The 11937-nt window shown below is 48.4% G+C and overlaps 1 long non-coding RNA gene across 1 annotated transcript; it reads left to right on the top strand.

Annotated features, from left to right (window-relative positions):
• The first annotated feature begins 4827 nt into the window (after nucleotides 1-4827).
• Nucleotides 4828-11514, top strand: LOC144097055 (uncharacterized). Its single transcript, XR_013306897.1, has 3 exons — nucleotides 4828-5016; nucleotides 8658-8734; nucleotides 11437-11514. It is a non-coding gene; the product is annotated as an uncharacterized LOC144097055 (long non-coding RNA).
• The last annotated feature ends 423 nt before the right edge of the window (nucleotides 11515-11937 follow it).

The raw sequence follows: 11937 nt of genomic DNA, 5'->3' as shown, positions 1-11937 counted from the left end.
ATACACAAAGAGTGGTCAGACGGAACACCCGGCACAAACGTCTCTCTTCTCTGCCGTCTAAGAAGCCACTGTCTTGCCGAGAGTCCGAGGGGCCCGGCCGCTTTCAGCTGCCTCCGGCCGTTCCGCTGCCCAACTCGCCTCCCGGGCGCCGTCGTCGAAACCCGATCCCGGGCCAGACACCGGCGCTCCAAAAACTGGGAGTGTCCCGCACTGCTACAGTCCCCAATGGCACCCCGTCGCGCACACGTGCGAAGGAAACACACACACACAAAACTCAAAGGAGGGCACGCGGGCGACGAGAAACACAGGCAGTAGTAAACGATGCCGTTCGTGGAAGACGCACTCTCCCTTTCCCCAAAAAAGACAGAATACACAACACACGCCTTTGCTCTGTAATTTTCCACACTCGATGTTAACGACTCGCGTATCTCCTGACGATCGTATTATTTCTTCTATTTCGCGGTGGTACTGCTCCAGGTTTCTAGGAGCATTGAGGAGACTGAGCTTGCGGGCAAATCCGGGTCTTCTGCGGGGCATCCAATAAATGCTTCGTTCACAGTACCCGTATAGTGCACTTATCCTCCTCTCGTTCTTTATGTTCGAGCTAAGCCGTCTTCATAATGAAAGCACGCTATATACAATCCCTCCCTCTTTTTTCTGTCAAGTCCTGTATTCTTTTTTCAATTCTTTGTGTTCTTTACAGAACAGAGAGAGGGAAATAGAGAGAGAGAATAATGAACGGAAAAGCAGGGAAGTTAACTATAGGCGACGCCAAGTATGCTACCCTACACGTGGGAAGGGGAACTGAGAGAGAGATAGAAAGTGGAGAGAGAAAGATAGATGACTTTTTCGCGTGTCCGCAGTCCGTAACTAACAGGGTGCACTGGGCACACTCTCAAAGTTTACAGCCTTGAAAAGTTTCCCAAACAAATTGTCTAAGGTACGACAGCGTTAACACGCAGTTCGAGCGAAGCATATGGCCTGCAGAGGATGACTTCTCCATTTCATAAGATATGCGAGCCTGTTTTTTGTTCCTATGTTTTGTTGTAGCTGGACGGTAACAGAGAAGCCACAGTGGGTGAAGAGGCCTCTACTGTTAGAACAGGCATTACAGCGTGCAACTCGCTGCCTTAATTATGGTCTCCTCGCGTGACCTCTTGAGTGTCGGTGGCGAACCGATTGCAAAGTTATATATAGGCTTTTCGACATGTGCTTGCGAAAGTTAAACCCGAGACTATGAGGCAGGAAACGGGCTTCAGCGGATTACGGTGGCTCAGTGGTTAGGGCGCTCGGCTACTGATCCGGAGTTCCCGGGTTCGAACCCGACCGCGGCGGCTTCGTTTTTATGGAGGCAAAACGCTAAGGCGCCCGTGTGCTGTGCGATGTCAGTGCACGTTAAAGATCCCCAGGTGGTCGAAATTATTCCGGAGCCCTCCACTACGGCACCTCTCTCTTCCTTTCTTCTTTCACTCCCTCCTTTATCCCTTCCCTTACGGCGTGGTTCAGGTGTCCAACGATATATGAGACAGATACTGCGCCATTTCCTTTCCCCCAAAACCAACCAACCAACCCACCTTTATCCCTTCCTTTACGGCGTGGTTCAGGTGTCCAACGATATATGAGACAGATACTGTGCCATTTCCTTTCCTCAAAAACCAATGAAAAAATATTTTCGGCAGCAGACGACAGCCCCGCCACGGTGGCTCAGTGGTTAGGGCGCTCGACTACTGATCCGGAGTTCCCGGGTTCGAACCCGACCGCGGCGGCTGCGTTTTTATGGAGGAAAAACGCTAATGCGCCCGTGTGCTTTGCGATGTCAGTGCACGTTAAAGATCCCCAGGTGGTCGAAATTATTCCGAAGCCCTCCACTACGGCACCTATTCTTCCTTTCTTCTTTCACTCCCTCCTTTATCCCTTCCCTTACGGCGCGGTTCAGGTGTCCAACGATGTATGAGACAGATACTGCGCCATTTCCTTTCCCCCGAAAACCAATTATTATTATTATTAGCAGACGACACGCGAAACTACTTGGTGATCTGGCGACACCGCGCACGTTGCCACTGGCCCGCTGCTTCCGGTTTCTATTTAGGTTTGGTCTAGCTCGTTAAGCTGGTGCGTTGTTTGCAATTCATGCTTTCTTGTTACCGGTGATGAAGCTGTCATGAATATCGCGAGTGGAATTTTAAAGGCCAAGCCTCAGTTGCTGCGCTGCTTGCACTGCTCATCTTTTACCAATTGCAGGTCCTTCTAGACAGCGCCAGCACGCTAAAACCGCGCCTTCAGCTTCGCTTGAAGTTTGATGCTGATCTTGATCTTAGCCAAAAGGCCGAGAAGCGATGCCTTTCCGTCTCTCTCTCTCTCTTGATGCTGATGATGGCAACAATTGGGGCTGGCAAGCGTGTTAAAAAAGTCAAACTATATCGTTGCCGTTTTAATGCGCGCATTTAAGCTTTAAGCGTCGCGCATTATCATCGCTATTTTGCATTTAAGTGAACGGAAAATTCATCTGGTATTGTAGCGATCGATCATTTTGTGTGCACAGATGCGTCGGCCTGGACCAGTTTCTGTGGCAGTGCTAACTATAGTGCGCACCGTCATTAGTTGTAGCGTGAGTAGGGGCGGCGAATGTCCGGACCCCGTAGAATATCTGTTACGGGTCCAATTGGACTTATTTTTGGAAATGTGGCGGAGAGTTTGAAGGATGCTTCACTCCCGCCACCGGTTGGCCCGGTATTGCACTACCTCCGGGATCGGCCTTGTCTTTAGCGCGTTCTTTACTATCCTGTCTTCCTATCCCATCTTTCAACTCTCCCTTCTGCACGTGGTAGCGATTGTGGCTCGGCTTGAGCCAGTGGGCAGGCCTGTGCACTTTCCTTTTCTTTCTTCCTGGCAACAACTTCTCTCTCTCTCTAGCGTGCACTGCCGTACAATCACACGAGCCTCGGCCAGCTGCGTAATGCCACTTCTTTAATAAAAATGTACAATGCACATCCTCGGTTTTCAACGTTACCGTTACAGGGCCTGGCGCCGTTGCTAGCGTTGACTTTCGCTGTTGTATAATTTCTAGAGCCACATCTTCAACTGGTTGAAACCGCGTCCGCGGTTGGAGCGAACATTGCGCTCTTAGCAGTCGATATTAGGAAGAGATAAGTAGGTATATATAATTTAAAACATTGTTGGCAGGGACTTTTTTTATATTTCCTACTTTCGATAATAAATTGAATTGGGTTTTTATTTTGCAATGGTTTTGCGAGGGAAGCCAGGAAAAAGTTCTGTAAGCGTGAGAGATCGAATTCCTCGTTAGACAACAGCATTGACGGTAGTATAGTGGTAGATCATCCATCCCTGTTGCCTTGAAGAGTGCGTCTGACTAAAGAAAAAACCTGCAGCAGTAGGTCTATGGACTCGATACGCTCTTCAAGCTGTGTGTGCAGGTGTGAAGTTCGTATGCTTTAGTTGTCTCCAACACTTAATTGACTTGCTCCCAAAGCTGGATAAATGGCTTTTTGGCTGAGCAAGCTGTTGCAGCTTGCCACAATGATAATAAATTCAGACGAACTGAAGCGTTTTCAGCGCTGTCGTACTCTTGTAAGATTGAAATGCACTCCTCCACGATAAAATAGTTACGTTACCCACGTTTCGAACAGACTTTAGTCGCCACCGAAATCGATTGTACCAATCCGTAAAAAAAAAATTCGCACCTTTTTAATACATATAGTGTGTATTACATCACAAGGACCCATTTAAGCGCATAACAAGCAGACGCGATCGCACGTGCACCTTTCAAAAGCTGCACGCTCAAGACGGCTTTTTAGCCCTTATAAAATTATTGAACATTGTAAAAACTAAACTGAACACGTAGAAAACTAAGAATTAAACTGCGTAGTCTGGTGAGTCCAGAGTAATCAGAGTAATCCGGTAATGTAATCAACAACAGCTACAAATGCTACCGCATTGCCAACTCAGAATGCAATGAGGCATCGTTGTCAATTAAATTAAATAATTGTATCAAATAATTAAATTAGATAATTAAATTAAATAATTAAGGTAAATAGCGAGCAAGTAAAACACATTGCTATTTCCTTCCTGTGTGTTTCCTTTTGCATTCTTACTTCCTTGTTGTGCACGCCGCCGAGATGCGAGACAGGTACTGCGCCATTTCCATTCCCCAAAAAAACCAACCAACCAACCAACACGGGCCTCTAGAATTTCGCCTCCATCGAAATTCGACCGCCGCGGTCGGGATCGAATCCGCGTCTTTCGCGTCAGCAGCCGAGTGCCATAACTACACTGAGCCACTACGGCGGCTCAAAGGCAGTAGTCTCGAATTCTCTCAGGACAGTTAACTTGGAATTCAAAGGACATTTTAGTTCAGTATTTTTCTGGCAATTCTCGAACTCTTTATGAGCAAAACAAGCAAGCCATAATTCTTAAAAATGTCACAGCGCATTAATTTGAGGATACTTTTGTTACAGCATTGTATAATAGGATATTCCGCCATTTTCTCCCAAGTTGTGCGTGCGTTTCTTTACCGCAAAGGGCACATCGATTATGTAAAACGCACAAGCCACGATTCCTATATAGAAACGCCACACCAAAATAATTTGGCCACACTTTTGGAACACTTCTGACTATGGATGCGGCTTTAAGCGCAATTATGCATGCCGGGACAGTTTCTCAAACATTGTTTGCGCTATGTTTGCAAAGCGCGGATATGACAAGCTGATATTTCTAATAATGTGAGCTTCTTTCTTGCATTGCAGAAATTCTAACGCCTTTTCAAATGAAATTTCACCTACGCGCTGAGTTTCGTAACTAAAGCATGACTGCTGCGATCATCGTGATGGGCATATAATTCGTTGACGAGGGAGCTGGCATCCGGTAGAGAGACGAGAATACTTCCCAGTTCGAAACGTCGCAGCTGTCGATAGTGGCTATTTTTCCTGCAATCACTAAGTAATTTCACATGGAGTTTACGGTGGTTGCTCTGCTTCTTCTGGTGGCTGTCGTTTCTGAGTAAGTATATGAGCTTGGGGACATTTCAACCAATATGTGCTGTTGCATTAGCCGAAATAGTACGGTGCCATAGGCAACTCACAGTATGAATAATGAAATGCAGGTGAATTTTTTGATGTACTATCAGCCGTAAAAGTTTACGCGACGCGTGTTCTCGGAAAAATTTTACGGTATCCGCCTTGTGCCTTAGTCGCATGGTATTCTTGCCAGCGGATAGAGCCTAAGCGTGCACTATCCGCGAAATATCAGGAGTCACGAGACTTGATTACGTGACTGTATAGTAGTAGTAAGTGTTTAATATAAAATAAAACCAAAAAAGGAAGGTAAAAGATCTTTGCTAATAGTAATAATAATTGGTTTTGGGGGGAAAGGAAATGGCGCAGTATCTGTCTCATATATCGTTGGACACCTGAACCGCGCCGTAAGGGAAGGGTAAAGGAGGGAGTGAAAGAAGAAAGGAAGAAAGAGGTGCCGTAGTGGATGGCTCCGGAATAATTTCTACCACCTGGGGATCTTTAACGTGCACTGACATCGCACAGCACACGGGCACCTTAGCGTTTTTCCTCCATAAAAACGCAGCCGCCGCGGTCGGGTTCGAACCCGGGAACTCCGGATCAGTAGTCGAGCGCCCTAACCACTGAGCCACCGCGGCGGGGCTCTTTGCTAACCCCGGCATCTGCCATAACTACGGCGGCGGCACCTGAGCTGGGGCAGCGGAAATAAAGGATAGCGGGCAGTTTGAAGAATTAAGTGAAATGATAGAGGTGAGGATAGAGGGAGAGGTGATAAATACGTAACAATACATTTGTACAAGTTGCGCGCGTGCAGAGTTAATAAAAGAAAGGAAAAACACACGCGCACAACACTTTGCATACAACAGCTGGGGTGGCGCGCCCAGCTGTTAATCGTAAGGTCTACGTTACGTGACTGCGCCGAATAAAACTTTTTTTTCCGCCCACTCGCGTCCTGTTAACTTTTGCTGCCGATAGTACCTGGCCAGCTTTTGTAGTCTAAATGTGAATATGCGTTCAGTCGGCTTTAACTGTGAGGTAGAAGTGAGATATTTAATATTGACGTTATACATGACATTGAAGAGGCTGCGTCACACCCGCAGTCTTCTAAGGCGAGAGCCGTTATTGGGAGCCCACCGTGAGACGTGGTGTAATTCAAGGCCGCTGCAGTTTTTGGCAATCGATCCGTGCGGATTGGCGCCAAGTCCAAGAAAACCAAGGCAAGAGGAAAAGAAGATGAAAAGAAGGAGAAGAAAGAAGACAGAAAGAAGAGATAATAATAATAATAATAATTGGTTTTTGAGCAAAGGAAATGGCGCACTATCTGTCTCACATATCGGCGGACACCTGAACCGCGCCGTAAGGGAAGGGATAAAGGAGGTAGTGAATAATAATAATAATTGGTTTTTGGGGGAAAGGAAATAGCGCAGTATCTGTCTCATATATCGTTGGTCACCTGAACTGCGCCGTAAGGGAAGGGATAAAGGAGGGAGTGAGAGAAGAAAGGAAGAAAGAGGTGCCGTAGTGGAGGGCTCCGGAATAATTTCGACCACCTGGGGATCTTTAACGTGCACTGACATCGCACAGCACACGGGCGCCTTAACGTTTTTCCTCCATAAAAACGCAGCCGCCGTGGTCGGGTTCGAACCCGGGAACTCCGGATGTAGTGAAAGAAGAAAGGAAGAAATAGGTGCCGTAGTGGAGGGCTATGGAATAACTTTGACCCCCTGGGGATCTTTAATGTGCACTGACATCGAACAGCACACGGGCGCCTTAGCGTTTTTCCTCCATAAAAACGCAGCCGCCGCGGTCGGGTTCGAACCCGGGAACTCCGGATCTAGTCGAGCGCCCTAACCACTGAGCCACCGCGGTGGGTTAGAAAGAAGAGAAGAAGCAGAAAATTGAGGAAATAACCTCTCGTGCAGAGAGAAATTGAAAAAATAGAAAAAAATTAGAGGGACACTTAAGCTCCGCCTTTAAGGGCATGACCCGACAGCAGTAATGGCTCCCTTCCGCGGTTTCTCTTAACACACAGTTCTTTGCTCACATTCACAGTTTTTCGCAATTATCACAACACATTTCCACATCCTTGTCTTTTATCTCTTCCACGCTGCTGCTTACGCACATAATGTTACTCTAGTATTTCAATAGTCGCGTCTATATTGCTCCATTAATTGCAATGTTACTAAGCCTCAAATTAATAATAATAATAATAATAATAATAATAATAATAATAATAATATTAATAATAATAATAATAATAATAATAATAATAATAATAATAATAATAATAATAATAATAATAATAATTGGTTTTTTGGGGTAAGGAAATGGCGCAGCATCTGTCTCGTATATCGTTGGACACCTGAACCGCGCCGTCAGGGAAGCGATAAAGGAGGGAGTGAAAGACGAAAGGAAGAAAGAGGTGCCGTAGTGGAGGGCTCCGGAATAATTTCCAGCACTACACACACATCACCCCCTCTCCCTCTTGTACCTTATACAATTGAACGTGCCTACGCGGCCTAGTCGGTAGCGTGCCTGGCTGGCCATCCAAGGGCCGAGGGTTGGAACCCTAAAATTTGTGGAAATCCTTATGCGACAGCGTAATAATAATAATTGGCTTTTGGTGAAAGGAAATGGCGCAGCATCTGTCTCATATATCGTTGGACACCTGAACAGCGCCGTAAGGGGAGGGATAAAGGAGGGAGTGAAAGAAAGGAAGAAAGAGGTGCCGTAGTGGAGGGCTTCGGAATAATTTCGACCTCCTGGGGATCTTTAACGTGCACTGACGTCGCACAGTACACTGGCGCCTTAGCGTTTTGCCTCCATAAAAACGAAACCGCCGCGGTCGGGTTCGGAACTCGGGATCAGTAGCCGAGCGCCTGAGGCGGGTACGCGACAGCGTAAGGGCTCCGTTCTGCAGGAAAGCCGGCGTCGGCGTTCCTGTCGCAGAAAATTAAAATTGTGTTTTGGGAAAGTAAATGGCGTAGTATCTGTCTCGCATCTCGGTGGGCACCTGAACCGCGCCGTTGTCCATTCCCTTACGGATAAAGCTGGGCCACCCGCCGCGGTGGCTCAGTGGTTAGGGCGCTAGGCTACTGATCCGTAGTATCCGGGTTCGAACCCGGCCGTGGAGGCCGCGTTTCTATGGAGGTGAAACACCAAGGCGCCCGTGCTCTGTGCGACGTCAGTGCTCGTTAAAGATCCCGAGGTGGTCGAAATTATTCCGGAGCCCTCCACTACGACACCTCTTTCCTCCTTTCTTCTCTTAGTTCCTCCTTTATCCCATCCCTTACGGCGCAGTTCAGGTGTTATATGTTACAGATACTGAGCCATTTACTTTCAACAAAAACCAATTTTCATTTTCACTGTCCCCCTTGTAGCGCATCACGCGTGTAGAGAGGTGCCGTGCGCAGCGCGCCAGCCGGTGAGAGAGTGAATCGGAATGAGGGCAGCGCGAACGCCGCGTTCACCGGTTATCCACGATGTGGCGCGCTCCGCCTGGAGCAAAGGCAGCCGAACGCAGAGCATGAGCAGAGCGTGACAGCCCCGAACCGCTCGCTATACATGCATTGTATCTGACCATCAATAGATCGCCAATGACCTATACTGTTGTGATTTTCCTTTCAGATGCGGATTTCCGCCAGTGTACCCGACCTCTATTGCTTGTCCCGCTGAGGTATATTGCATTACTTTTTCGCATACAGGTAGGTAGGTAGGTGAAAACTTTATTGATCAGCCTTGTGGATGAGTTACTGCCTATCGTTGGTCTGGCTCTTGATCCCGGGTGGTTGTCAACAGTCCATGACGTGCAGCGACCTGTCCAGCCCACTCTACCAGCCGCCTTTGTGAGGCCGGTTCGGAGCTGGAGACCGCGATCTCCCAACCATCTTTGTCCGTGAGGTTCCAGCGAGATGGTGGTTGGAATTCGCGGCAGAGATATCAAATTTGGTCAAAGTTGGCTCTCGGAGCTCCACAATGAGAGTATTCGTGTCTGTACTGGTCTGGATGGATAAGGCTAACAAAGCCTATGAAGGGAATGTGCGAGCCTGGAGCTGTCTCCAGGTAGTTGTTCTTTCGAGAGGGAGGTGTGTGGTGGGGGATAGACGAGTCTTTGCTCCCTGTAATGGAGGGTTATTTCATGATAGGTGACGAGCCGGTCCCTAGCGCTACCCCGGTCTACGGTGTGCCCTGCTCGGTTGACGTACGCTCGAGCAAAGAGTGAGCCACTTCGTTGCCGGGGTTGCCTGCGTGGGCTGGCACCCAAACAATTTGAACTGGTCGGGGTTCTGGGGAGCAAGAATTGATAATTTTTCGGGTGGTAGAAAGAATCTGTCCCCGTGCAAAATTGGTGATTGCTGTTTTAGAGTCACTCAGAATGAGTGTGGCAGCGGAGGAGGAAATGGCAAGCGCTATGGCTGCTTCTTCGGCTTCAAGTGAGGTTGTTGCCTTAATCGAGCACGAGGCTATGTGTTTGAGGTCATGCGATGCTACAGTGATGGCGTAGGCCGAATTGTCGGTGTAATCTGCCACGTCCACGTAGACCGCGTCTTTGTATTTTGTACGAGCTTTGTGTAAAGCCTTGGCACGAGCTTCGCGTCTGGCCTGGTTGTGAACTGGGTTTACGTTTTTGGGCAGAGGGTGAACTATAAGTCTGTCCCTGATGTGTGTTGGGATGGCGTGGGTGTTGTTGGGGGGGGGGGGACCTGTTGGCTGAATCTTTAGAAAGGGGAGAGTGTATCTACCTGTATTTGTGGAGGAAAGTGCCAATCTGAGCCGTGCGATGAGCTTCAGTTAGTTCTTGTAGTGCATTGTGTACTCCAATGCGTAGGAGATGGGTGGTGGGAGCTCGTTGTGGGAGACTTAAGACTGCTCTGTATGCCTGTCTTATTAGTGCATCTACCTTCTCCTCTTCCGCCTTTGTGAGGTAGAGGTAGGGAAGGGAGTAAACCATCCAACTAATCTCGAATGCCTGCACCAGCCGCCTCAGGTCATGTTCACGCATGCCTCGGTGCTTGTTGGCTATTCTTCTAATCAGTCGGATGGTTCGATGTATCGTGATTGTTAGTTTGGAGATGGCTTCCGTGTTGCGTCCATTGTCTTGTAAGAACGTGCCTAGGATGCGTATCTTTTCAACCTCTGGCACTGGTAGACCATTGACATCGACGTGTATGGAGGGGTTTTCCTTCCTGTTGGGGTTCGGGGTCGGGTAGAGTAGCAAGCGTTCAGACTTATCAGAGGAGCATGCGAGGCCTATAGAGGCTGCGCACTCCACTACCGCGTCCGCACCTGCTTGAAGGGTTTCTTCCATGGTCCCAACATTGCCCATGGTGGTCCATAAGGCAATGTCGTCTGCATAGAAGGAGAGGTTTGGGATGCGCTCTAGCTTGCGAGCCATGGGAATGAGAGTGATGTTGAAAAGTAGGGGAAATAAGACTGACCCCTGGGGTGTCCCCCTGCTGCCCAGAGGGAAGGAGGGAGACTCTATGGGGCCTAGTTTGATTTCCGCTGTGCGGTCTCGTAGGAAAGCTGCTATGTAGGTATGTGTTCGAGTCCCGCCTCCTAGATTGGATAAGGCATCCAGTATGGCTGTGTGTTGGACATTGTCAAACACCTTAGTGAGGTCTAAGGCTAGCAGTGCTCATGTGCGTCTGCAATGTCTGGGATGTAGGATTTCTTCTGATATTTGAAGTATTACGTCTTGTGTTGATAGATGGCTTCGGATTCCCAGCATTGTGTGGGGAAAGAGCTCTTTTGTTTGCATGTAATTTTGCAGTCGTTTTAGAATTACGTGCTCAATTAGCTTTCCCAAGCATGAGGTGAGGGAGATTGGCCTGAGGTTTAACACGTCCAGCGGTTTTCCGGGCTTGGGGATGAAAGTGACCCTCGCGTGGGTCCACTCGGAGGGAAGAGTACCTTCTTTCCTGTGCTTGTTTAAAAGTTCTGTTAGGGCTTGGATGGAGTTCTCGTCCAAATTTCGTATCGTTTTGTTTGTGATCCTGTCTGCTCCTGGCGCAGACGTGATGTGAAGTTTGAACATTGCTGCTCTAACCTCCCACGTTGTTATGTCCGCGTTGAGCTCGGGGTTTTCTGCGCCCAAGTAGCAAGGGAGGGGTAATTTGGGAGTTGTTGTAAGGTACCTGTCTTTGAGATTCTGGATCAGGAAATCATTATCCATACCTATTCTGTGAATGAGGCGCGTTACATTACGCTGTTGCGTGCTCTTCGTGTTGTGGGGTTCTAAGAGGCAGCGCAGAAATTTCCATGTGTCACTTAGGCCCAGGTTGCCCTCCATGCGGTTGCAGAACTGACCCCATTGCTGACGGGTTAGTTGTGCCGCGTGTGCTTCTATTTCCTTGATCAACTTGAGTGATCTATTGTGTTTGTTACGAAGCCATCGTATCTGCAGGCCGGAGTGAGCCTCCCACATGCGAAGGAGACTGCTGTCGACCGCGTCCGATTCGCGATTGCTCGGGATCTCAGATGTCGCTGTATAGCGACGTCCTTTGTGAGTTCTGCTACCCACCTCGCAAGGTGTTTGATTTGGGTGGGGGCCTCGTTCCGGAGGTTCCGAAACTTGTCCCAGTCTATGATCTGCACCTTCTTTTTCATGAAAGGGGTGATTGAGTTTAGCGAGAGTGACGTTTCAGTTATGTAGTGGTCGCTGCCTTGGGAGGTCTGCGTGTGCGACCACTGACATTGTGTGATATTCTTTGTTAGTGTGAGATCGGGAGTGGTGTCGTGTTGCACGCTGTTACCGATGCGCGTATGTTGTTGCGGATTATTGACGAGGGTGAGTCCCTCGTTCTGTATTAGTGTCCAGAGCTGTGCTCCTTTCCTGCAGTTAAATTTGTACCCCCAGCTGACGTGTCAGGCATTAAAGTCACCGAGCACTATAAGCGGGTGTTTA

Source organism: Amblyomma americanum, chromosome 7 (genome assembly GCF_052857255.1).
Source record: "Amblyomma americanum isolate KBUSLIRL-KWMA chromosome 7, ASM5285725v1, whole genome shotgun sequence".
NCBI classification, from domain to species: Eukaryota; Metazoa; Arthropoda; class Arachnida; order Ixodida; family Ixodidae; genus Amblyomma; species Amblyomma americanum.
Note: the sequence above shows the minus strand (reverse complement) of the source record. Positions and strands in the feature narration are given on the sequence as shown.